We start from the raw sequence: 25188 nt of genomic DNA on the forward strand, positions 1-25188 counted from the left end.
TGAGGGAACATTTCAAGTGGGAAGGTCAGGATTTTTCAGATTCTCGGAAAAGGCTTAGGGAATTTTTGTTTCTGCCACAACATAGGCCCTTGGCTATTCCTCCTGTCTTAGATGTTGTTCAGGATGTTTTTTCTGAGTCTTCCCTTAATCCTGATTCTTTGCCTCCTGCCCCTGTTAAGCCAGACAGATATTAGAGTTCCAGAAGCACATAAGTATTTGTACAAGAGTCCTAGAGCTGATCCGGAAACTATTATTCAAGGTCCGAAGGGTGTTAGGGCTTCTGTGGCTAAGAATCCAGTTCCTTTGGATAAAGATTCTAGAGCGTTAGATAGGTGGGGGGAAAAAGTGTACACCTCCTCTAAGTTTAGCTATGAGGGCTTTGAATTGCCAATTTCATATACTGAAGTATCAGAACTTTTTGTTAGGCCAATTGAAATCTAAGGTGGATGCTTTATCTGAGGGTATAGAGTGTAAGGAGCTCCAGGAGTTGGTTCATGCATCAGATCAAGTTGGCAAACATTCTTTGCAGTGTGGTTTCGATGCTCTTCAGGCTTCATCCAGGGTGGCTTCTACAGGTTCAGTTATTCGTAGACATGCCTGGCTTAAGGATCAAAATTTGTCAGAGCATGTTAAGGCTCGGATTTTGGATGCTCCTCTTCAATCTGAAGTACTTTTTGGTCCTCCTGTGGAATCAGTTTTGAAAAAGATGGAAGATAAGGCTAAGTCTATGCAGACGGTCAAGGATTTTATGCAGGTGCAGCCCCCTAAGTTTAGTAGGAATTGGCCTGCTAGAGGATGGTCTTATCCTTCTCCGGATTATCAGTCTAAGGGCAGGTCTAGACGTGGTAGAGGCAGGGCTCACGCTCAGGGTTCTTTCAGACCTAGGACTTGGAGTTCTCCTGCACAGTCTTCTGGTGAGGGCAGGGGTCAGCCCTTTCGTAAACAGACCCAATGACCTGTATCTTCAGCTGCCAGACCCTTCTTTACTGGCAGCTCCTCTACGAGGAAAGTTGGGACTTTTCAAACAAAGCTGGCATTTGGTCACCCAGGACAAATGGGTGTTGGATATAATAAATCAAGGTTACAAGTTTTATTTTCACACTTTTCCTCCTTTCAAAGGCATGCCGGATATGCCTCCTCAGCAAAGGCTGGAGGCTCAGGAGCAAATTTCTTTGCTTTTGCAGATGGGGGCAATTCAGGTGGTCCCTCCGTCAGAAGTAGGCCTAGGATTTTATTCCCGTCTATTCCTAGTGCCAAAGAAAGGAAGCACTTGGAGGCCAATTCTGGATTTGTCCATTCTCAATACCTACCTAGACATTCCAAAGTTCAAGATGTTAACATTACAACAACTTCTGCCTATGCTAGGCAAAGATCACTGGATGGTAACCCTGGATCTCAGAGGCCTATCTTCACATCCCTATCAGGCCCAGCTGCAGGAGATTCCTGAGATTTCGGGCTGGTACTTCTCATTATCAGTTCTCTGCATTGCCCTTTGGTTTATCTACTGCGCCCAGGGTATTCACAAAAGTTCTGGCTCCTGTAATTGCTTTCTTCAGACAGAGAGGAATACAAATTTATCCTTATCTGGACAATTGCCTGATTCTTGCTCAAGACAGACAAGTTGCTACAACATCTCCAGTATGTAATGGCAGTTTTAAGGTGCCTAGGGTATTCTGTGAACGAAATAAAGTCCAGTCTAGTGCCCTCTCAGGACATGTGCTTTCTGGGTGTGAGACTGAATACAGCTTCTCAGATGGCATTTCTGACCCCGGACAAAGAACTCTTCATCTATACTTCCAGCAGTTATCAGTAATGTCCAGGCTGACTGCAAGGACAGTCCTTCAAGCCTTGGGGTTCATGGCATCTTGCATTCTAGTACTTCCCAATGCCAAACTGCATATGAGGAAGCTACAATGGTATCTCAAAAGTGTGTGGACTCAACACTGCCACGGTTTGGACACTGTCATTCGGATTATACCTTGCATCCAGAAGGAATTCTTGTGGTGGGCTCAGGAATGTCACCTAAACAGGGGACTCTCTGTGACCCGACCAGAGGCGAGCCAGATCCTAACAACGGATGCCTCGGACTTGGCTTGGCGAGCACACTTCAATGGGAAATGGATACAAGACATGTGGCCTCCCAAACTACTACATTTGCATATCAACATGAAGGAGATGTTAGCAGTCCAATTTGCCTTGATGGCCTTCAAGGACCTACTTCAGCCGGGACAGGTGTTGATTCAAACAGACAACACAACAGTCATGTGGTACATCAACAAGCAGGGGGGAACCCATTCCTACCCTCTTTGCAGACAAGCAATGATATTGTGGGAGACTGCTCTGAGTTTGCACATCAATCTTCAAGCACGGTTTCTGCCAGGAGCACAGAACTCCCTAGCAGATGTATTGAGCAGACAAATTGCGGATCCCCACGAGTGGAAATTGGACCCTCAGGTATTCAAACAGTTGACCATGGCTTGGGGAGCTCCAGACATAGATCTGTTCGCTTCTCCACTGAATTTACAACTGCCAAAATTTTGCACAAAGATGTTCCACCCAAATGCTTGGAAATTGGATGCTCTATCTTTCACTTGGAACAACCTTCACGTCTATGCTTTCCCCCCTCTTCCCAAGGTACTCTTGAAAGTCAGGCGGGACAAGCCTTGCATGATTCTAATAGCACCAGATTGGCCACGTCAGCATTGGTATCCTCTGCTGAGGAGTTTAATTCAGGAGCCTCCTTGGCCTTTGCCACAGATTCCTCATTTGTTATCCCAGTCAAACAATCATTTTCTCAATGTCAGGGTGCAGTCCCTGCATCTAACAGCTTGGCGTATTCTGTATTAGAGCCGGTGGGGTCTCAGCTTCCTCAACAGGTTTTAGATGTCATTTTGGAAGCCAGGCGGCCTAGTACTCGAAAAGTTTATGCTGATAAATGGAGGAGATTTTTTCTTTGGAGCACAGCAAAGGGCTTTGATGTTTCAGTACCTAATTTGAGTTTTGCACTACAGTATCTTACTGAATTACTGGACAAGGGTTTGTCATTCTCTTCTGTGAAGGTTCATGCTGCAGCCATTTCTGCTCACTATGATTGTAACCCTCCTTTATTTCCTCACCCTTTGTTCAAACAATTTCTTAGAGGGGCAAAAAATAAGACCCCCACGTAGAGCTCCTACTCCTTCCTGGGATCTCAATTTTGTGTTGGAGAAGCTTACTTTACCTCCTTTTGAACCTGCAGCTACGTCTGAGTTGAAGTTTTTGTCTTGGAAGACTGCTTTTTTGTTGGCCATTACTTCTGCTAGGAGGGTATCTGAATTGCAGGCACTCATGGCAGTTGAACCCTTTCTGATATTCCATAAGGATAGAGTTTCTTTGCATACTAACCCTACTTTCATGCCTAAAGTGATTTCTAATGTGGCCTTGAACCAGTCTATTCATTTGCCTACTTTTTATGCTGATCCCCAAAATAAGGGGGGAAAAAGTCTTGCATTCTTTGGATATCCACAGGCAGCTACGTTATTTGAGCAGAACTAGAGTTCAGACAGACTCAACAGTTATTTGTTTCCTTTGCTTTGGGTTCACAAGGGAAAGCTGTTTCAAAGCAGACTATTTCTAAGTGGATTGGTCAATGTATTGCTTTTTGTTATTCTCATCATGGGAAGAATGTTCCTGCTGGGTTCAGACCTCATTCTACTAGGGCTACTGCCACATCTACTGCTTTTTTGAGGGGGGTAGCTACTAAGGATATTTTGGAGGCAGCTACTTGGAGTTCAGTACACACTTTTACTAAGCATTACCATCTCCCTCTATTCCAAGTCCAGGGCTGGGTTTGCCACTGCAGTTTTACAGGGCATGATAGCAGCTCCTAATGCTATTTAGTTTGCCAGCCTCCCTTTTCCTTTGTTTTGGGATTCTACCCACAGGTTATGACTGCAGCAATGTGAGACGAAGAACATAGTACAGTTTTGTACCTACCATAAATGTAGATGTTCGAGGATCTACATTGCTGCAGTCCTATTATCCCTCCCTCCTTCCCCTCTATAGTTTGTGGTTGCTGTGTTTCTTTTTGGGATACTCTTTATTTCCACACTGGTGGTTGTTAGGCATTTACAATTTTGGTTCTGGCCTTTCATTTTTAGGCCTTCTGACATCTGGGGCAAGAAAGACTGAGGATATGGCATCGGTCATGCGCTTAAGTACTACTACGTACTGACGTCAGCTCTGGGCGACAATGACTGACGCCAGCCTAGCTCTTTGGTATTCGGGCCGACCGAGGACAGCGGACTATCCACAGGTTATGACTGCAGCAATGTAGATCCTCTAACATCTACATTTATGGCAGGTACAAAACTGTACTTTCTGGATCTACCCAACACCATTTCTGTGGACAAGGTTACGCCTGCATGTGGGGCTGCTAGGCCCCCTGTATCCATGTCCATCAAGGCCTTTGCACGTGGTAAGGCCGCCAGTCAGGCCAAGGCCCATCCTAAGCCTGCTACCCAGGCCCCTTCATCTGATAAGCAGATCATGTCTCTGGCTGCAGATCTTATTTCCCTTATCAAGGGGACTCAGCCTCATCCGGACAGGGGTTCTCAACCTGCTGCAGAGAAAAGGCCTAGAACTGAGCAGGCGGACGACCTCTCTTCGGATGAAGCCACTGGGGATTCTAAGCATTCTGATACCCAAGAAGGAATCCTTCCAGGCCTACGAGGAATCTGATGCTGAGGAATCAATTTCCTCTGCCTCCCCTCCAGAGGATTTCTCTTTTGGTGTAGTCCTGCATTCCATGAGGGAACATTTTCAATGGCAGGGTCAGGAATTCTCTGACTCCAGGAAAAGGCTTCGTACCTTCCTCAAGCTTCCCCAGCATAGACCTTTGGCTATTCCACCGGTTATGGATGTTTTGGATGATGTTTTCTCTGACTCCAGTGCTAACCCTGATTCTCTTCCTCCTGCTCCTGTCAAGCCGGCCAGATATTATAGGGTCCCTGACACGCACAAGCACCTTTTTAAGGCCCACTCTGTGGATCTAGAAACTATTTCACAGGGCCCCAAGGGAGTGGCTACCTCCTCTGCCAAAACCCCTCTGCCAGCAGACAGAGAAGCAAGGTCCCTGGAGAGATGGGGTAAAAAAGTATATACCTCTACTACCCTAGCCATGAGGTCACTTAACTGCCTTTACCACATGTTTCAGTACCAAGATTTTCTCCTGGATGATTTACAGAAAAAGTTAGCCTCTCCTGAGCCTATCTATAAAAAAGCATTGCAGGATCATGTACATAACACTCAACAGGTTAATAACCATTTTCTTCAGTGTGGTTATGATGCATTGGAAGCTTCTTGTAGGGCAGCTATGACTGGGGCTGTGATACGTAGGCATGCTTGGTTAAAGGATCAGTCTTTGCCTGACCATGTTAAAGTAAAGTTACTTGATGCACCTCTGGAAAAACAGAAGCTGTTTGGTGCTAATGCACAAGATGTACTCAAATCCATAGAGGAAAAAGCTAAGTCAGTACAGACAGTCAAGGATTTCCTGCAGGTTCAGCCACCCAGATTCAGCAGAAACTGGCCCTCAAAGAATTGGTCCTTCCCTGGCTCAGACCAGTTTCAAAGGGGTAAAAACAGACGTGCCTGAGGTAGAGGGCAATACAGAGGATCTTACGGGGGCCACCAATGGCAACCTCCAAATCAAAGTGGCACAGACAGTTCAGCTGCACCACAAGGACAATCACAATGACTTGACTTTCCTACCACCTACAAAGGTTCAAAGAGAAGCACCTTTGGGCGGAAAATTATCCTTATTCTCTCAAAACTGGCATATCTTAACCAAGGACAACTGGATTTTGGATTTGATAGACAAAGGTTACAGATTCCACTTCCACACATTACCAATAAGACAAGGCATGCCAAACCTGCCACATCATCAAAGGGCAGAGGTGCTCACTCAAATTTCCAAGCTGTTAAGTATAAAAGCAATAGAAAGGGTTCCTCCTCAGGAGCAAGGCCAGGGATTTTATTCAAGGCTGTTCCTTGTTCCACGAAAAGAAAACAAATGGAGACCCATACTGGACTTGTCAACTCTAAACACTTTTCTCATGGTGCCAAAGTTGAAAATGCTGATGTTGCAGCAACTCCTTCTCATGCTGGGCAAGGGGTCTTGGCTGGTCACTCTGGACCTCAAGGAGGCATACCTACATGTCCCAATCAGACAAAGCTGCAGAAGATACCTCGGATTTCTTGCAGGGACAGAGCATTATCAATTCTCAGCATTGCCGTTTGGTTTATCTACTGCGCCCAGAGTGTTCACGAAATGCCTGGCATCAGTAGTGGCACACTGCAGACTGCAGGGGATTCAAATATACCCCTACCTGGACGACTGCCTCATACAAGCAGACAACAAACAAACCTTAAAAGAAAATTTGGACTATGTCATGCATCTACTGCAGGCCTTGGGATACACAGTCAACCTTCAAAAGTCAAAGCTACTGCCATCCCAACAGATTATCTTTCTAGGAGCCAAACTGGACACAGAAAACCAAATGGCCTACCTCACGGAGGAAAAGCAGCAGCATTTACCAGAGTACTTCAAAGGCCTAGCAAAACTCTCCCGGCTGACTGCAAGGAAATTCCTGCAGGCCCTGGGGTTCATGGCATCTTGCATCCTTCTGATACCTTTGGCAAGACTTCATATGAGAAAGCTGCAATGGTATTTAAAAAAACTTATGGTCTCAACACAACCAAAGCCTAGAGGACATAATCCCACTTATTCCATGTCTGCAAAAAGAATTCCTATGGTGGGCTCAAGCCAGTCAGCAAAACAAAGGCATGTCTTTCAACAGACCTCAAGCAGGCCAAACGATTACAACAGACTCCTCAGACCATGGATGGGGGGTGCACATGGAGGGCAGATGCATTCAAGGTTTTTGGACGCCAAAGGAAAGGCATCTGCACATAAACCAAAAGGAGATGTTGGCAGAGATACATGCAATCGAAACTTTTGAAAAATCACTACAAGGGTATTTGCTAATAAGGACAGACAACACCACCGTCATGTGGTACATAAACAAGCAGGGGGGCACCCATTCTTATCCCCTCTGCAGACTAACAATGCTTCTCTGGGAAAAATCTCTGAGCCTGAAGATACATTTACAATCCCAGTTTGTGCCAGGCAAGGACAATGTACTGGCGGACCAGCTGAGCAGAAATTTTATGGATCCACACGAATGGATGCTGCACCCTCACAATGTCCTTCATGGATGCATCTGCAGTCATAACAACTGGGTTGTCCTGTCGTCAGGCAGCCCTTCGGTCGGCCGGATTCCAAAGTCCGGGTCCGGCTTCGGCTAATGTCGCACTTCACCCGACGTCATCTCTGCTGGTCTTCGGGTATAAAGGCATCAGCCGACGCCATTTTCTTCAGTCTTTCTTGCCGCGTGGCGCCCGAAGCAGAAGCTGTGCGCAAGTGCCGGTCGGTCAGATCCAGAGATTACTACTACCGAATACTCCTTCGAAGACTTCTAAAAGCTAAGTACCCCGTTGGGGACTCTTTCTTGCCTCAGCCGATGTCAGAAAAAGTCAATAACTGTTTAACTTGTGGGAAACAAATACCTCAAAGATTTCCACTCTTACTGTTTGCCTTGTTTAGGCCCAGACCACCACGTAGCAGCCTGTTCGGCCTGTGCTTCTTTCAACCGACGAACGCTTAGACGTCGATCGGAGTTTGCTGAACAGTTTTTCGGCTCTGAATTTGCGTACATTATGCCGTCGGATCCTCCGACTACCCAAATTATTAAAAAACGCAAAGAAAAAGACCGACACTCGCGGTCCGCGGTTTCGGCCAAAACCATGGTTAAGCAAACCGCGAGTCTCTGTTTCGGCCGAAACCGAGAAAACTGATCAGAGTACAGCCGAATCAATGACTACTACTGAGGTTCCAGTTACCTTACTTGAATCGGCCTCAGAAATTTTACCTACTACAGTGGTTACTAGTGACTTATCAGACACCATCCCTTTGGATGTCTCTACCCCAGCACGTGGTGCTGCTAGGCCTCCTGCAGCCATGTCTATTAAGGCCTTCGCCAGGGCTAAAGCAGCCAAATCTACTAAGTCAGTGCCTGTTGAACCCCCCTCAACCAGGCCCACTTCTCGTTCACAAATGCTTACTCTGGCAGAAGATTTAATATCCTTGATTAGGGGATCTCAATCTCACCCAGACAGGGCCTCTCAGCCCCCAGAAAAGAGACCTAGAGCAGAGCCCCTCGAGCCTGTGTCCTCTGATTCTGCGGAAGACTCAGATATTACAGACCAGCCAGAGGCTCCTTTCTCCAATTTTGAGGACTCAGATGCTGAAGAATCCATTCCAGCTGCTTCCCCACCAGAAGAATTCTCCTTTGGGGAAACCTTACATGCCATGAGAGAACATTTCCAATGGCAGGAACAGGATTTTTCAGACTCCAGAAAAGACTTAGGACTTTTCTGCACCTACCACAACACAGGCCCTTAGCTATACCTCCTGTCCTCTCTGTTGTGGACGATGCATTTAATGATGTTTGCACTGCACCAGATTCTTTACCTCCAGCACCTGCCAAACCAGATAGATTTTACAGGGTGCCAGACACTCATCATCACCTATACAAGGCCCCTCTTGCAGACCCCGAAACTATATCCCAGGGCCCTAAGGCAGTAGCCTCAACCACAGCAAAAACCCCTATTCCTTCTGAAAGGGAAGCCAGGTCTTTAGACAGATGGGGCAAAAAGGTTTACACCTCTGCTACTCTCTCAGCTAGAGCTTTAAACTGTCAGTTTCACATGATACAATACCAAGAGTTTATGCTTGATCAGTTAACTAAAAAGCTATCCTCTGATGACTCTGTAGATAAGAAAAATCTATTAGAAATGGTAAATAGCATACAACAGGTTAGTAACCATTCCTTAAAATGTGGCTATGATGCACTGGAGGCTTCATTTAGATCAGCCATGACTGGCACAGTGATAAGAAGACATGCATGGCTGAAGGAACAAGTTTTACCGGACCATGTTAAAGCTAAGTTATTAGATGCTCCTATGGATAAGACCAGTTTGTTTGGTACACCTGCCCAGCAGGTAATGAAGAAAATGGAAGAAAAGGCAAAATCTGTACAAACGGTTAAAGATTTCTTGCAGGTTCAGCCCCAAGGTTTAGCAGGAACTGGCCTGCCAAAAATTGGTCCTTTCCTGACTCCACAAGATCCCAAAGGGGCAGGAATAGACGCTCCAGAGGCAGAAATCAAACCAGAGGGGGTGCCTACAGAGGACGACAGTGGCAAGGTAATAACAGAGCCACAGGCACAGCCACTACCACTACAACAGGGCAATCACAGTGACTTGATTCTAACTCCGCCTACCAGGGAACAAATAGCAGCACCCTTAGGCGGAAAATTAACCTTATTTTCAAAGAACTGGCACTATATCACAAAAGACAAGTGGATTTTGCAAACCATAGACCAAGGTTACCGGTTCCACTTCCACACTATACCAGTCAAAAGAGGAATGCCAAACCTACCTCCAAATCAAAAAACAGAAGCTCTACAGCAGATAATGCAATTAACAAAGATGAGAGCTGTGGAAAGAGTACCAATAACAGAACAAGGCAAAGGATTCTACTCCAGACTATTCCTAGTTCCAAGAAAGGAAAAAAGCTGGAGACCTATTCTCGATCTGTCCACCTTAAACACATACATCATTGTCCCAAAATTCAAGATGCTGACCCTACAGCAACTTCTTCCCATGCTGGGCAAGGAGTGTTGGCTGGTAACTCTAGATCTCAAGGAGGCATACCTGCACGTCCCCATTCGACCAATTTGCAGAAGATACCTCAGATTTCTTGCAGGATCAGAGCACTATCAATTCTCAGCATTGCCCTTTGGCTTATCTACTGCCCAGAGTATTCACAAAATGCCTGGCATCAGTTATCGCCCACTGCAGACTACAGGGAATCCAAATTTATCCATACCTGGACGACTGCCTGCTACAAGGGGACAACAAAAGCAAGCTGACAACAGATTTACAAAGGGTCATTTACTTGCTACAAGCACTGGGATACACAGTCAATTTGCAAAAATCAAGGCTGATTCCATCCCAAACAAGGACATTCTTGGGCGCGGAATTGGACACAGTAAAACAAATGGCATTCCTAACTGCAGAAAAACAAAAAGATCTCCCTCTTTACTACTTGGCACTAACAAATCACAGCAAGCTAACAGCAAGAAAAGTTCTGCAGGCCTTGGGCTTCATGGCATCATGCATAATCTTGGTTCCACATGCCAGACTGCATATGAGAAAACTACAGTGGTACCTAAAGAATTTATGGTCCCAACACAGGCACAGCCTAGAAACAGAAATTCCACTAATTCCATGCCTAAAACAGGAGTTCCTATGGTGGGCTCAAGCATGCCAGTCAAACCCAGGCTTACCCTTTCACAAATATCAAGCAAGCCAAACCATCACAACAGACGCCTCAGACCTAGGATGGGGGGCTCACATGCTGGACAAATGCGTGCAAGGATTGTGGACGCAGGACCAACTTCACCTGCACATCAACCTAAAAGAAATGCTGGCAGTAAAACTGGCAATCCAAAAATTCAGACCATTTCTCAAAGAAGGCCATTTGATAAGAACAGACAACACCACAGTCATGTGGTACATCAACAAACAGGGAGGCACTCATTCATACCCCCTATGCAGAATGACTTTGGACCTTTGGAACCTGGCACTCAGTTACAACATCCAGTTACAGGCAATGTTTGTACCGGGAAAGGAGAACACTCTAGCAGACATGTTAAGCAGAACCACCTCGGATGCTCACGAATGGATGCTACACCCGGACATCTTCAAGACCATCGCAAAGAAATGGGGAATTCCACAGATAGATCTATTCGCTTCCCCTCTCAACCACCAGCTCAAAAAATTCTGCACAAGGACATTCCATCCACTTGCATCGAAAGTGGATTCGCTCTCCTTCAGCTGGAAAGGCCTGACAGCATATGCATTCCCACCTCTTCCCTTGATACACAAGGTATTACTAAAAATCAAGGAGGAACGTCCAAGGATAATCCTGATAGCTCCAAACTGGCCAAGACAACACTGGTACCCATTGCTGAGGAGCATGTCTCGGGACAAAATGTGGTCAATACCCCTGATGCCTTTGATGTTAACTCAGAACTACAGCATCATGCATCCAAACCTAAAAACGTTGCAGCTGACTGCATGGCACATCACATAGCAGCAACTATTCCAGATCTCTCCCAAAGGGTTAAAGACATTATCCTTGAAGCCCGCAGACCTTCAACAAGAAGGAACTATGCAGGGAAATGGAAAAGGTTTGTCATTTGGAGTGCTGAAAGAGGGAAGGATGTGTCGAATATAGATATGGCTAACATTCTGGAGTACTTGGCAGAGCTTCTACATACAGGCTTGTCCTATTCCTCCATCAAGATACATGCATCAGCTATTTCAGCAGAATACAGCTTTGATCCACCTGTCTTCTCACATCCTCTACTCAGGCAGTTCCTCAGAGGGATCAAGAATGTAAAACCTAGGAAACCACCACTGCCAGCTTGGGATTTGAACTTTGTGCTAGAAAAGTTGACACTCGCACCTTTTGAACCAGCAGCAACAGCAGACCTACAGCATCTTTCATGGAAAACTGCTTTCCTACTGGCAATAACCTCAGCAAGGAGGGTTTCTGAACTTCAGGCCCTAATGGCAGTACAACCCTTCCTAATCTTCCACCAAGACAGAGTGTCCATGAGGACTAATCCTACATTTATGCCTAAGGTGGTATCCAGAGTGTCCCTAAACCAGGCAATCCACCTACCTACCTTCTTCCCCAACCCACAAAACAGAGGGAAAGAATGCTGCATACCTTGGATGTACACAGACAGCTACGCTACTACCTGGACAGAACAAAAGTAACAGAAAACTGACCAGCTTTTTGTAGCCTATGCAACAGGAAGGGAAGGAAAAGCAATTTCCAAACAGACAATCTCCAAATGGATAGGAAATTGCATACGATTCTGTTACTCCTTCCATGGAAAACCAATTCCACAGAACATACGACCTCATTCTACAAGAGCAACAGCCACTACCACAGCCTTCTTACGAGGAGTGGCAACCAAGGACATTATTGAGGCGGCTACTTGGACCTCCGTGCATACATTTGCCAAGCATTATAATTTACCTCTGTATTCCAGATCCCGAGCAGGGTTTGCCACTGCTGTACTGCAAGGGATCCTAACCACACCATAATCTATTCTTCCTCCTCCCTAGTTGGCTATGGTATTCTACCCAGTTATGACTGCAGATGCATCCATGAAGGACATAGTACAGTTTTGTACCTACCATAAATGTAGATGTCCGAACTGGATAGCATCTGCAGTCAGGATTACCCTCCTCCTTCCCTCTGTGGTACTCCTAGGGTATTTACCCTCCTAATAGCTAGCTGGTGGGGGGGAGTCTCTTGTGGTGTATTTGTTTGTATATATGTACATACATGCTTATTTTTTGTGTTTGCCTTCTATCCTTTGGGAAACATTGGCATTTTTACCCAAAATTTAGCCTTCCAAGAGGGCAACTGGCATCTGGGGCAAGAAACACTGAAGAAAATGGCGTCGGCTGATGCCTTTATACCCGAAGACCAGCAGAGATGACGCCGGGTGAAGTGCGACATCAGCCGAAGCCGGACCCGACTTTGGAATCCGGCCGATCAAGGGCTGCCTGACGACAGGACAACCCAGTTGTTATGACTGCAGATGCTATCCAGTTCGGACATCTACATTTATGGTAGGTACAAAACTGTACTTTTTCTCTCCACTGACGAAGGCATGGGGAAGACCGGATGTAGATCTCTTTGCTTCCCACTTAAATCATCACCTGGAAAAGTTCTGCACAAGGACTCACCATCCTCTAGCCTGGAAAACGGATGCTCTCTCCTTCAGCTGGAATTCTCTGAAAATTTATGCATTCCCTCCTCTGCCTCTGCTGACCAAGGTGATACTGAAGATCAAAGCAGAACAACCAACAGGCATCTTGATAGCTCCAGACTGGCCAAGGCAACACTGGTACCCATTGCTATTGACCATAACTCGGGCCAAACCATGGCCTCTGACCCTATGGCCCCTGCTCTTAACACAACACAATTACAGGACTGCACATCAAGACCTGAAAACATTACACCTGACAGCCTGGAGACTACCATGATTTCTCCACCTAGCTCTCTTTCCAAATCAGTTCAAGAGATCTTGCTGGAAGCACGCAGACCTTCCACCAGAAAAAACTATTCGGCCAAGTGGAAGAGATTCAGCATCTGGAATGCCAACAGGGGTTCAGGACACAACATTACCGAGTATACCTCAGATATTAGAATACTTGGCAGAACTATTTCATACTGGACTCTCATACTCTTCAATAAAGATTCATGCCTCAGCAATCTCAGCAAAATACAACTGTGTCCCTCCAGTGTTTTCACATCTTTTGCTACGACAGTTTCTAAGAGGAATAAAGAATATCAAACCTCCCAGAAGACAGCCAGTACTTGCATGGGACCTCAATTATGTGTTGGAAAAATTAACTCTTCCTCCATTTAAACCAGCAGCAACCTCAGAAATTCAATCTTTCATGGAAGACTGTCTTTTTATTGGCGGTCACATCTGCAAGAAGGGTTTCGGATATTCAGGCACTCATGGCAGTGCCTCCCTTCATCATTTTTCATCAAGACAGAGTTTCTCTAAGAACAAATCCTACTTTCATGCCAAAAGTTATTTCCAGGGTGTCTCTAAATCAAGCTATTCTCCTGCCTACATTTATTCCCCAATCTTCAAAACAAGGGGGAAAACTACTGCATACTTTGGACATACACATACAACTACGTTACTACTTGGACAGAACTAAGGCCACCAGAAAGTCTGACCAACTGTAGCCTATGCTGCTGGAATACAAGGAAAAGCAATCTCCAAACAATTTCAAAATGGATTGGACATTGCATCAGATTCTGCTATTCATTCCATGGAAAAGGTGTGCCTGCCAATATTAGGCCACATTCCACCAGAGCTTTAGCCACTTCCACAGCTTTCCTAAGAGGAGTGGCAACAAACGACATTCTAGAAGCTGCTACATGGAGCTCCGTGCATACATTTACCAAGCACTACAACCTGCCTTTATACTCCAGATCCCGAGCAGGCTTTGCTTCGGCAGTCCTGCAGGGGATTTTAGCTACACCATCCTTATCATAGTTCCATCCACCCCCAGCTTGGCTATGGTATTCAACCCATATGTTATGACTGCAGTTGCATTCTTGAAGGACATAGTACAGTTTTGTACCTACCATTAATGTAGATGTCCGATAGATATGCAACTGCAGTCGGATTTTTCCACCCTCCTACCTCTCTGTATCCTTCTTTTTGGGTCCCTACCCCTTATCCCATTAGCTGGGGGTATTTCCTATGGTGTATCTGTTTATTACTGTTGTGCATGTTTGGATTATTTTTATCCATTTACCAAATTTAGCCTTCCTAGGAGGGCACCTGGCATCTGGAGCAAGAAACACTGAAGAAGATGGTGTCGGACGATGCCTTTATACTCCAGCCGTTGTGACGTCTGAGAGGAGGCGACACCAGCCGATACCGGACCCAGACTTTGGAATTCGGCCGACCGAGGGCTGCCTGAGGCAGGACAACCCATATGTTATGACTGCAGTTGCATATCTATCGGACATCTACATTTATGGTAGGTACAAAACTGTGCTTTGCATCTCGCATGTATTTGTGTTTGTTGGGAGGCAGAGAGGGTTGTCTGTGTACATGAGACAATTGTAGCATTGTCTCAAGATTCCCAGATTAACTAGCTGAACTGGAGAGGATGCTAGTAATCTACCACTCGACATGCTAGAGAATTATAAGGGAGTGCTGTGCCTTTAAGGGAAGTGGGTACTCACAGGGGAAGGTAGATGGATGTAGCGCTTACTTTAGTTAGCGAGTGCTTACTTAGAAGAGAGGTTTTGAGAACAAGTGCTAGGCTTATAATAAAGCGATTAGACTATTACAAGAGTAGAGCTTTCTTAAGGGAAAACTTGAAGAGCAGACTTAGTGGAGCCAGAAAAAGTTTAACCTTGTTTAACCGGCGCTAAGCGCACAACCGCGCAAAGCCATGCAAACACGTATTTTAAACGGGGAACTTCAAAAGAGCTAGAAATGGTACAAAACAACCAATTACTACAAGCTCTTGTGCTGAGGTCACTCCTTCAGGGACAGATAGGCTGCTCAATGTTCCCCACTCCCACTGTTGAGCAAAGAAACTTCCTTCTATCCAAGTAAGGCAATGGACAACACAGGAACTACACCACAGCCCAGAATACAGCAAAGCCTGTATACTGGTCTAAACTAGTCGAGGAGAGGCGGGAAAACCAGGATTTTTTTTGTTTTTGTTTTTTTTTTGTTTGAGATAAAAAGCACGCAGAAATGCAGGAAACGGTAATAAATCAGTTACACAGGCTAGCACACTTTAGTGGGCAACTTCAAGTGCAGATAATATGTAATGCAACAAACAGTTAAAACAGTTTAAGCTTGTTCAAAGTAAGCAAGAGAAGGTATTTCAGGTAAACAACAAAAAATACTTAAATCAGGAAAGTAGTCGCTTTTTTCAGTTCTCTGCTGCTAGGACCACTCTGCAGGACCACGAGGAGCTGTTGCTTAGTATAGCTGAGTCCTACCTCAACATAGGCCTTTGGCTAATCCTCCTGTACTATACATTGTTGCTTTCTCAGAATCCAGTTTAGCCCCGATTCCCTGCCTCCTGTTCCCAGTAAACCTGATGGATACTACAGGGTCCCAGAGTCCCTCAAGTTTCTTTTCAAAAATCCTACTGCAGATCCAGAGACGGTTTCACAGGGGCCCAAGAGCATTAAGGCTTCTACTGCTTAAAATCCTAACCCTTCTGATAGACTCCAGGGCGCTGGATAGATGGGGTAAAAAGGTTTGTACTTAAGCAACCTCGGCAATTACAGCTTTAAACTGCCAATTTCATATGTTAAAATATCAGCAACATGTTATTGGACTGCTTAAACAGTAAATGTTGATTCCTGACTCTGTGGAAAATAGACTTACAGGATTTAATGCATTCTGCTGAACAAGTTGGAAAATATACTTTGCAACGTGGTTTTGATTCTTTAGAGGCCTCTTGCAGGGCTGCTGTTACTGGGTCTGTGCTTAGAAGGTATGCTTGGCTTAAAGAGCAATCTTTGCCTGATCATGTTAAAGCTAAATTGCTGGATGCTCCTCTAAATCGGGACCGCCTGTTTGGCAAGGCTGAAGAAGTTCTTAAAAAGATGGAAAATAAAGCTAAATCTATGCAAACTGTTAAAGATTTTTTTGCAAGTTCAGCCTCTTAGATTTAGTAGGCACTGGCTTTCTAAGAATTGGTCCTTTCCATCCTCTTCCAGGTCTTCTCAAGCCAAACCCAGACAGCAATAACCCCAGGTTTCAGTCCCAGGGGACTCTCAGAACTAAGCAGTGGGGGGCCTCCACTTCCAAGTCTGGGAATAAAAAGACACCCCCTTATGGTAAACTGTCTCACTGACTTCCTTTTAAAATTTCCAAGAACTTATCTTCTGACTGCCCCTTTGGGGGAAAAGATTGCTCTTCATGCAAATAACTGAGAACTCCTTACCGATACAGATTTCACTTCCACATGTTGCCAAGGCCAAGTGGGTGGCCAGACCTACCCCCAAATCAGTAGGCAGAGGCTCAAAAGCAAGTACTTACACTCGAGCATGGGGGATATTCAACTGGTACCAGAAGAAGGATATTCAACTGGTACCAGAAGAGGAAAAGGGACAAGGTTTCTACTCCAGACTTTTTCTGGTACCCAGAAAAGACAAATCATGGCGTCTGATCCTGGACCTGTCTACTCTAAACACCTTTCTGAAGATTCCAAAATTGAAGATGCTGACTCTTCAATTACTTGCTATTCTATGGAAAGACACCTGGTTGACGACACTAGATTTAAAAGAAACATGCCTGCACATCCCAATCTTGGAGTCTTGCAGAAGATACCTACGCTTCAAAGCCGGCTACACGCACCATCAGTTCTCTGCACTGCCCTTTGGCTTATCTACTGCACCCAGGGTATTCACAAAGTGCCTAGCTCCAGTTATTGCATTTTGCAGGCAAAGTAGTATTCAAATATACCCATACCTGGACGATTGTCTAATTCAGGCAGAAAGCCAGGACATACTTTTGAATCATCTGGTCTTTGTAAAAAGGGTTCTAACTTGTCTGGGGTACACCATAAATGAAAAATCACAACTGGGTACCCTGTCAACAAATTACATTCCTGGGAACAAGCTTGAATACAACTTTCCAGATGGCTTAACTCATTCACTCCAGAGCATCTCAGGAAAAGCTGCCTGCTGAATTCCACCATAGGAACAACAGAGCAGCCTGAGCTCATTTTCAGAAAATCCATTTGTAATACTATACAGAAAACAAATGCTCATAACTCTTTAACTATAAGAGCTACACTAAAAGTATAAACGCGAAAGTTGTTCAGCAGACACTGACCTTTCCAACAGTGTAAATGTTGATAGTGCATATCAAAGTCATAATGAAATATTTGGCAAGGAATGCTGATATTGTGCAATTTTTTTAATTTTTTGGAAATGCAAAGCACAATATCTTGGTCTATGTACCATGCAGACCCATACAATTTGAATTTAATTTGTTAGTATGAATGTCAGCTTTAAAATACTTTAACCATAACTGTGTGACACTCCTTTCATGAGATATTCACAGAAATATGATTAGTATATTATTTCTCATAATTGATAAATAAACAAAGCATAATATCTCATCACCTGTAACAGACAGAGCCTACATATCAGTGTAGAAGTTGTGCATCTGAATGTCAGCTTCAAAATGACGCATCATTTGTGTGATTACCATGCTCCCTCGCAAAGATATGGGCATAATAATAAGTATTATAAATGTATAATTTTCATATTTGTACAAGACTAAACAAACTGTAATATCTGTACTTGTGTACAGTGCCTAGACACAGTTCTTTTACCATGTTGTAAGGAATAACACTGTCTTCAAAATGATGCATTACTTCACACAATGTGGTGCTCCCTTGCAAAGTTATTTACCAAAATATGAAAAAAATCATAATTTCCATAACCTAAGTCAGAAACAAACTTTGATATCTGCCTATGAGTACAACATACAGGTACCATTCTTTTACCATATTAGAACTATAAATAATCTTTTCAAAATGAGGTATTACTTAGCACATTCAGATGCTCCCTTGCAAAGTTATTTACCAAAATATGAAAAAAAATCATAATTTCCATAACCATAAGTCTCAAACAAACTTTGATTTCTGCACATGTGTCAAACATACTGGCACAATTCTTTTACCATATTAGAACCAGCAATACTGTCTTCAAAATGAGATATTACTTGGCACATTCAGATGCTCCCTTGCAAAGTTATTTACCAAAATATGAAAAAAATCATAATTTCCATAACCATAAGTCTCAAACAAACTTTGATTTCTGCACATGTGTCAAACATACTGGCACAATTTTTACCATATTAGAACCAGCAATACTGTCTTCAAAATGAGATATTACTTGGCACATTCAGATGCTCCCTTGCAAAGTTATTTACCAAAATATGAAAAAAATCATAATTTCCATAACCATAAGCCTCAAACAAACTTTGATTTCTGCACATGTGTCAAACATACTGGCACAATTTTTACCATATTAGAACCAGCAATACTGTCTTCAAAATGAGATATTACTTGGCACATTCAGATGCTCCCTTGCAAAGTTATTTACCAAAATATGAAAATCATAATTTCCATAACCATAAGTCTCAAACAAACTTTGATTTCTGCACATGTGTCAAACATACTGGCACAATTCTTTTACCATATTAGAACCAGCAATACTGTCTTCAAAATGAGATATTACTTGGCACATTCAGATGCTCCCTTGCAAAGTTATTTACCAAAATATGAAACAAAATCATAATTTCCATAACCATAAGTCTCAAACAAACTTTGATTTCTGCACATGTGTCAAACATACTGGCACAATTCTTTTACCATATTAGAACCACCAATACTGTCTTCAAAATGAGATATTACTTGGCACATTCAGATGCTCCCTTGCAAAGTTATTTACCAAAATATGAAAAAAAATCAGAATTTCCATAACAGTTATTTGCCAAGCTCAGAGAAATAAATTTTACATAACACATTTCATAATAGTGTTTTACTTACTATACTGGTCCAGCTTGGTCATGGGTGTTTTCCATTCTTCTCACAATCATGCAGGGCTCTCCTCACGCCATTGTGGAGGTTGGTCAAGAAGAATGCAATGCCCTCCTCAGTTAGGTGAATGCCATCCCTTCTGAACCAGTGAACATCTTCCCTTCCAGTCTTACCTCATCTGAAATAAAGCATGGGTGGACACTGACAAGGGTGCACAGCCAGGGCACATGTAAAGAGAAAAAGCAGGGTAAGGACCGCCGCTCCACTAATATGCCAAGGACAGGCATGGGGCTCCACATGTTGGTTATCTGTAGTGTCCCATAGCTGTGCCGGCTGCCCACTCAGACTGCTGATACCACTATGGTCTCATGACCTCCTTCAGTGCCAGCAGTCTGCCTTACCTCTGCCTTTTCTCTTTACATGTGCCCATTCAGCAATGGACCTAAGGGATGATGGACTGAAGTAACTCACTAATTGCTGTCCTGACCTACCGGAAGGGAAGGAGACTGAGGGGAGAGCTACATCAAGGCAACATGTCAAAAGACCAAGACTGAACCAGGCTGTGTCTTTTTGCATGTTTTGCAGTACATCACAGTGGCACACCCAAGCCCATGCTTACCGAGGACAGCAGCACTATGGGACTGTGCTGTAGAGTCTCCAGGTTCCCAAGTGCGATCCCGGTGGATCACAAGATCCACGCTGGCCGGTATGCCCCTGTGATGCACCCAGCAACACAATATTCGGCGATGGGACAATGTAAGGTTTTGGCTGCTCCTTTCCAGTGACTCCCAGAACAGCAGAAGACAGTCTTACCTCATCTGAAATAAAGCATGGGTGGACACTGACAAGGGTGCACAGCCAGGGCACATGTAAAGAGAAAAGCAGGGTAAGGACCGCGCTCCTCTTATGTGCCAAGGACAGGCATGGGGCTCCACATGTTGGTTATCTGTAGTGTCCCATAGCTGTGCCGGCTGCCCACTCAGACTGCTGATACCACTATGGTCTCATGACCTCCTTCAGTGCCAGCAGTCTGCCTTACCTCTGCCTTTTCTCTTTACATGTGCCCATTCAGCAATGGACCTAAGGGATGATGGACTGAAGTAACTCACTAATTGCTGTCCTGACCTACCGGAAGGGAAGGAGACTGAGGGGAGAGCTACATCAAGGCAACATGTCAAAAGACCAAGACTGAACCAGGCTGTGTCTTTTTGCATGTTTTTGCAGTACATCACAGTGGCACACCCAAGCCCATGCTTACCGAGGACAGCAGCACTATGGGACTGTGCTGTAGAGTCTCCAGGTTCCCAAGTGCGATCCCGGTGGATCACAAGATCCACGCTGGCTGGGTATGCCCCCTGTGATGCACCCACCAACCTAAGAGCAGTTGGCAAAACAAAAGTGAAGAGGGACCTTCCTGGCATTGTTGCTGAAGGGCTTGGCTGCTAACTCACAAGGGGGCACAGAAAGAGCACATGTACACTGAAAATGCAGTTGAGGCACTCTGCTTTACCTCTGCCTCTTCCATTTACATGTGTCCTTTCTGCAATGGGCAAGGGAGGAGCTAATGTAAAGGCCTAGACTGACCCAGGCTGTGTTTTTTTGCATGTGGCCTTTGCCTGAGGGAACCATTACATCAGTGGCACACTCAAGGCCCACAGCACTATGGGAGAGATTTATGGCCATGGTACTCTCCAAAGCATTCAACACACAGGTTGACCTTGCAAGTTGGACATCCCCATGATGGCTCAGCACGTTTACCCTTGCTGGCACAGTTTTTGCATCTTGATTTATGCCATTTCACTGGAAAGTGAGAGCCATGCTCAAATCTGCTCACAGCCTCTGGGAAAGTAATCTCAGTGCATCGTTTCCTCTTTGTGTAACTGGCAAGTAGATGCAAGCCTAGGTTCCTTCGGAACTGCAACTGTGTTGCTGGAATAATACGTCCAGAACGTGATAGTTGCTGATGTCTTATACTTTCACGGAATATAATGAAAGCATTGACAATGGCCACATCCCATAAGAACCAGAACAAGTACAGCCACCATTTGCGGGCCTTTCTGGCACTGGGATACTGTGTCCTCAGCTGATCTGCTCTGTCCACCCCATTCATGTAACTGTTGTACATGTTTACAACTGGTGGACATGGCACTGATGTCTTTATTCCATCACGCTTTCTTCTGTATGTGCTGGAGACTGGCAAGGTTGGGTTACAGTTAGTTGACAGGAGGAATACTGGTTTGCTATCCTTCCATTCAGTAGCTAGCAGTGGTCCACTCTGCAATTGCTTGTAGTAGCCTCGAGCTGCTTTTCCAATGGCCTGTCTGTTGAATGTAAGAGGCCATCCTGACCTATTGGTGCGCATGGTTCCACAACAGTATAGATCATCCTTCAGCAATTGCTGTGCTAGTGGAACAGAGGTAAAGAAGTTATCAAAGTAAATGTGATGCTTCTTGCCAATCAGTCCCCTAGTTAAGTCAACTACAACTCTGTGTGCGAGCCCGACCTCTGTATTCTGCTCCGTTTTTCCAGTGTATACCTGGAATTCACGTACATACCCATTGGTTGAGTCTGCCAACACCCAAACCTTAATGCCATACCTCTCAGGCTTACCAGGCATAAACTGCCTAAATGTCAAGCGTCCACGGAAGCCAACCATGGCTTCGTCTACAGCCACCTCACGATGCACATTGTATTGTGTCCTACATGCATGAAGTACTGCATCCAGTATTGGCCGTACGTGATGTAGCTTGTCATGACCCACAGCACCATGTGGTAGGCTCAGGCTGTTATCATTGCAGTGGAAGTACTGCTGAATTTTTCAAACCTATCTCTGGTCATGTACTCTGCTATTGGGAAGCGACCATATACATGGTGCGTTTCCCAGTACTGCCTCAATTCAGGAACATGTACAATAGACATGTATATTCTGACACCTAGAAATGTGCGTATGTCTCCTGGGCACACAGGACTCCACACAGATCAACCTTGCCTGCTGCGGCCTGCCTCTGTGCAGCATAGCGATTGGTTTCATTAGCAATACAGGTGTATAGCTCCTCTGGGAACATCAAATTCAGGAAGTCCATCTCTGTGCTATCTGAGCCCAAGTGATCTATTGGTCCTACTGGCCCCACAAATTCCTCAATGTGTAAAGTTTGAAGATGTTTTTCCCACGTGATTTTACGTGGTGGGCATGCTCGGCGTACCTGACTGGGTCGCAAGGAAGAGTTGGAAATGGGAAAGGCTGAAGGGTTGAGAGATGATGCTCTCTCAATGCCAGTAGCAACTGTACTGCTTGCAGTTGGTAGTGAACTGTTGACACATGTTCCCTGCTGAGGCACACCCATATCAGTCTCTGACAAGGAGCTACTTGGACTCATATCTAGAGGATTATCTCCATCACAATCACCAAACTGTGGACTACTTCCCACATCATGCACAATCGAAGGCACATCCACACCCTTATCAGCACTTGCAGTTCCATGCACTGTGGAGGACTGCATAGCTGTCAGTCAGACCAGGTGCTTTCGTGAACACAGATAAAGGCATGTCATCATCTGCGTCATACTCTGAATGCCCTTGGTGGCCATAGTGTGTGGCCAACTTGTGTGTGGGCACCTTCCTTAGGTGTGCAAGTGGCACGTCATCCTCACTGTCTTGGTCACTGTCATAATTACTGGTCAGGTCTGCTTTGGCAACTGGTAGTGGTCTTTCAGGAATGGCGGGCACAGGAGCATCATCCTTATCACAGGCAATGGCCTTTTCACGCAGACGTGCGAGTGGAATGTCATCATCTGAGTCATAATCATCATCCTCACTCTGGTTGGCATTATGTGGTACATCAAGGTGCATACCATTGTCTGAACCACTGCTAGAACCATCACAGTCAGTTTCTTCACCCAACAGGTAAATGCTGCTTGCTTTCTCCTCAACAGATGGCATCTTTGGATGGTGGCTGTGTTGCTTTACACTTGAAATCACACCTGAAAAACACAATGCAATACAACATTCAGATGTAATATACCTGCAGAGAGGCACGTGAAAATCTGCACTTCTACTTACTAGCATAGCTAAATACTCTTACACAGACATTAAATTAAGAAAAACATAACAGATCAGTATAGCCTTTAGAAATTTAATTTAATTGAATCTAAAAAATGTTTGCACTACATGCATGTAAGCTTTACTTCTGATCTTCGTATCTAAACAAATGATAAATGTATTATAACCGCACCGTTCTGCTCACTCACATCAGCAACACTAGAAGTCACAATAGAAGTGACAATACTTTTAGGTGAGCTGGCTGTCTCTAAATTCAGGTAAAAAAAATCTATTAAAAAAAGATTAAAAAAAGATGCCCTGGTAAGATACTAACCAGCAACCATAATGCTCTGACTTTATTCACATTTCAGGGAGTCTAGAAATGAGCGTGTTTCTCTTGCAGCACAGAGTACACTCATGCCCAGTATAAATGCATAATTGTTTTCAATTATGAACAGCTAGTCACCTCTACAACAAAGGTGAGTCACTAGAGCCATTGAAGAGGGCAAAGCAGTCCATACAGCATACCTGGACTTGGCTAAAGGTTTCGTCACAATACCCCACTCTGGCATCATAGACAAGTTCAACAGCTTAAATGTAAATCCAGGATTTCATGGGCACTTGTGTGCACTGTAAAAATCAAAAACCATGTCACAGTATCTAGTACATGTCAAAACCATGCCAGTTGACCTTCCTCTGTACTAGTGCACAGAATCATGCTCGAAAGTGAAAAGTTCACTGACAGGACTCGAACTCCCCTACAGCAGCTTACAGAGACTATAATACTGTAGATAGCCACACTTCAGCTTTATGCGAGCAAGCTATATGAAAGAACTAATCCAACAAAATCATTCAGTGTGTACAGCAAAGTCTCAAACAATCCCCAGTATCCCCAGAAAAGCAAGCCATCACAAAAGTCTATTTGGAATAATTGATGAACAGAATTTACAAGAAGACAAACTGAAAGAGTCTCTAACTTAGTATTATGACCAATAAAGGCACTTTAAATTAATCTAATGCCAAACACCAAACATTATTACAATCATATAATGCCCAATACCATGCCCAAACTGAAAAAAAATACAATTTCTATTATGTTAACTAAAAATATAAAGTAGACAATGAAGGCCATGTATAAAAGCAGTTCAAGATCCTATAACACCATATCACCAGTAATCAAATTATTAATGACCAATCTGCGGAAGTATTTATAAGCAAGCAAACAGTGATTACAACAGACCACTACAATGACCACCCTATATAGATACATTTCAGGGAAGACCCTAACTAGCCATACAAAGCACTGCAACTGCAAGTAAACCACCAACAGGTTATTACAGAACAAGCACAACAGATCACAGAAAGTTTGAAACCACTCCTATTCTACAAGATTACCAAAAGGTCTATTATGGGCATTTAAAATGAAAAGAAACACTAATGTCCTATACTGCATGCTCCCAACTGCTTCACTTATCAATCATTATAAAACATTAAAGATTCATAATACAAAACCAATGATAATAATGCATACATCTCACTTTCTTAGTGTGATATCAACTTACAAATTTGATAAGACTAGCAGTTTTTACATTAGCATACATTTTATGAAGGGCCTGAAGTCTTGCCTCAAGCAAAACCGATTTTACCAGTCACCAATCAGTAGTATCCACATCCCTTGCAAAAAATACACCTCAATATATGGAACTTTATTTTCAAGATGATAACCACAGAAGATGGAAATTCAGCCACATAGGAAAATAAAAGAACTAACAATAGTGGGTGCAGGTTCTTTGTCGCCCTCCACAAATTATTACCATAAACACAAGAAAATCCTGGTACTCA

General features: G+C 44.2%; 1 protein-coding gene across 1 annotated transcript in view; it reads left to right on the plus strand.

The window, feature by feature from the left end:
* USP9X (ubiquitin specific peptidase 9 X-linked) overlaps positions 1–25188 on the plus strand; it is a 5037693-nt gene that overhangs the window by 319743 nt on the left and 4692762 nt on the right. The gene's annotated exons all lie outside the window — the stretch shown is intronic.

This window comes from Protopterus annectens, chromosome 5.part0, assembly GCF_019279795.1.
Source record: "Protopterus annectens isolate FY-2018-M chromosome 5.part0, PAN1.0, whole genome shotgun sequence".
In the NCBI taxonomy this organism is placed as follows: Eukaryota; Metazoa; Chordata; order Ceratodontiformes; family Protopteridae; genus Protopterus; species Protopterus annectens.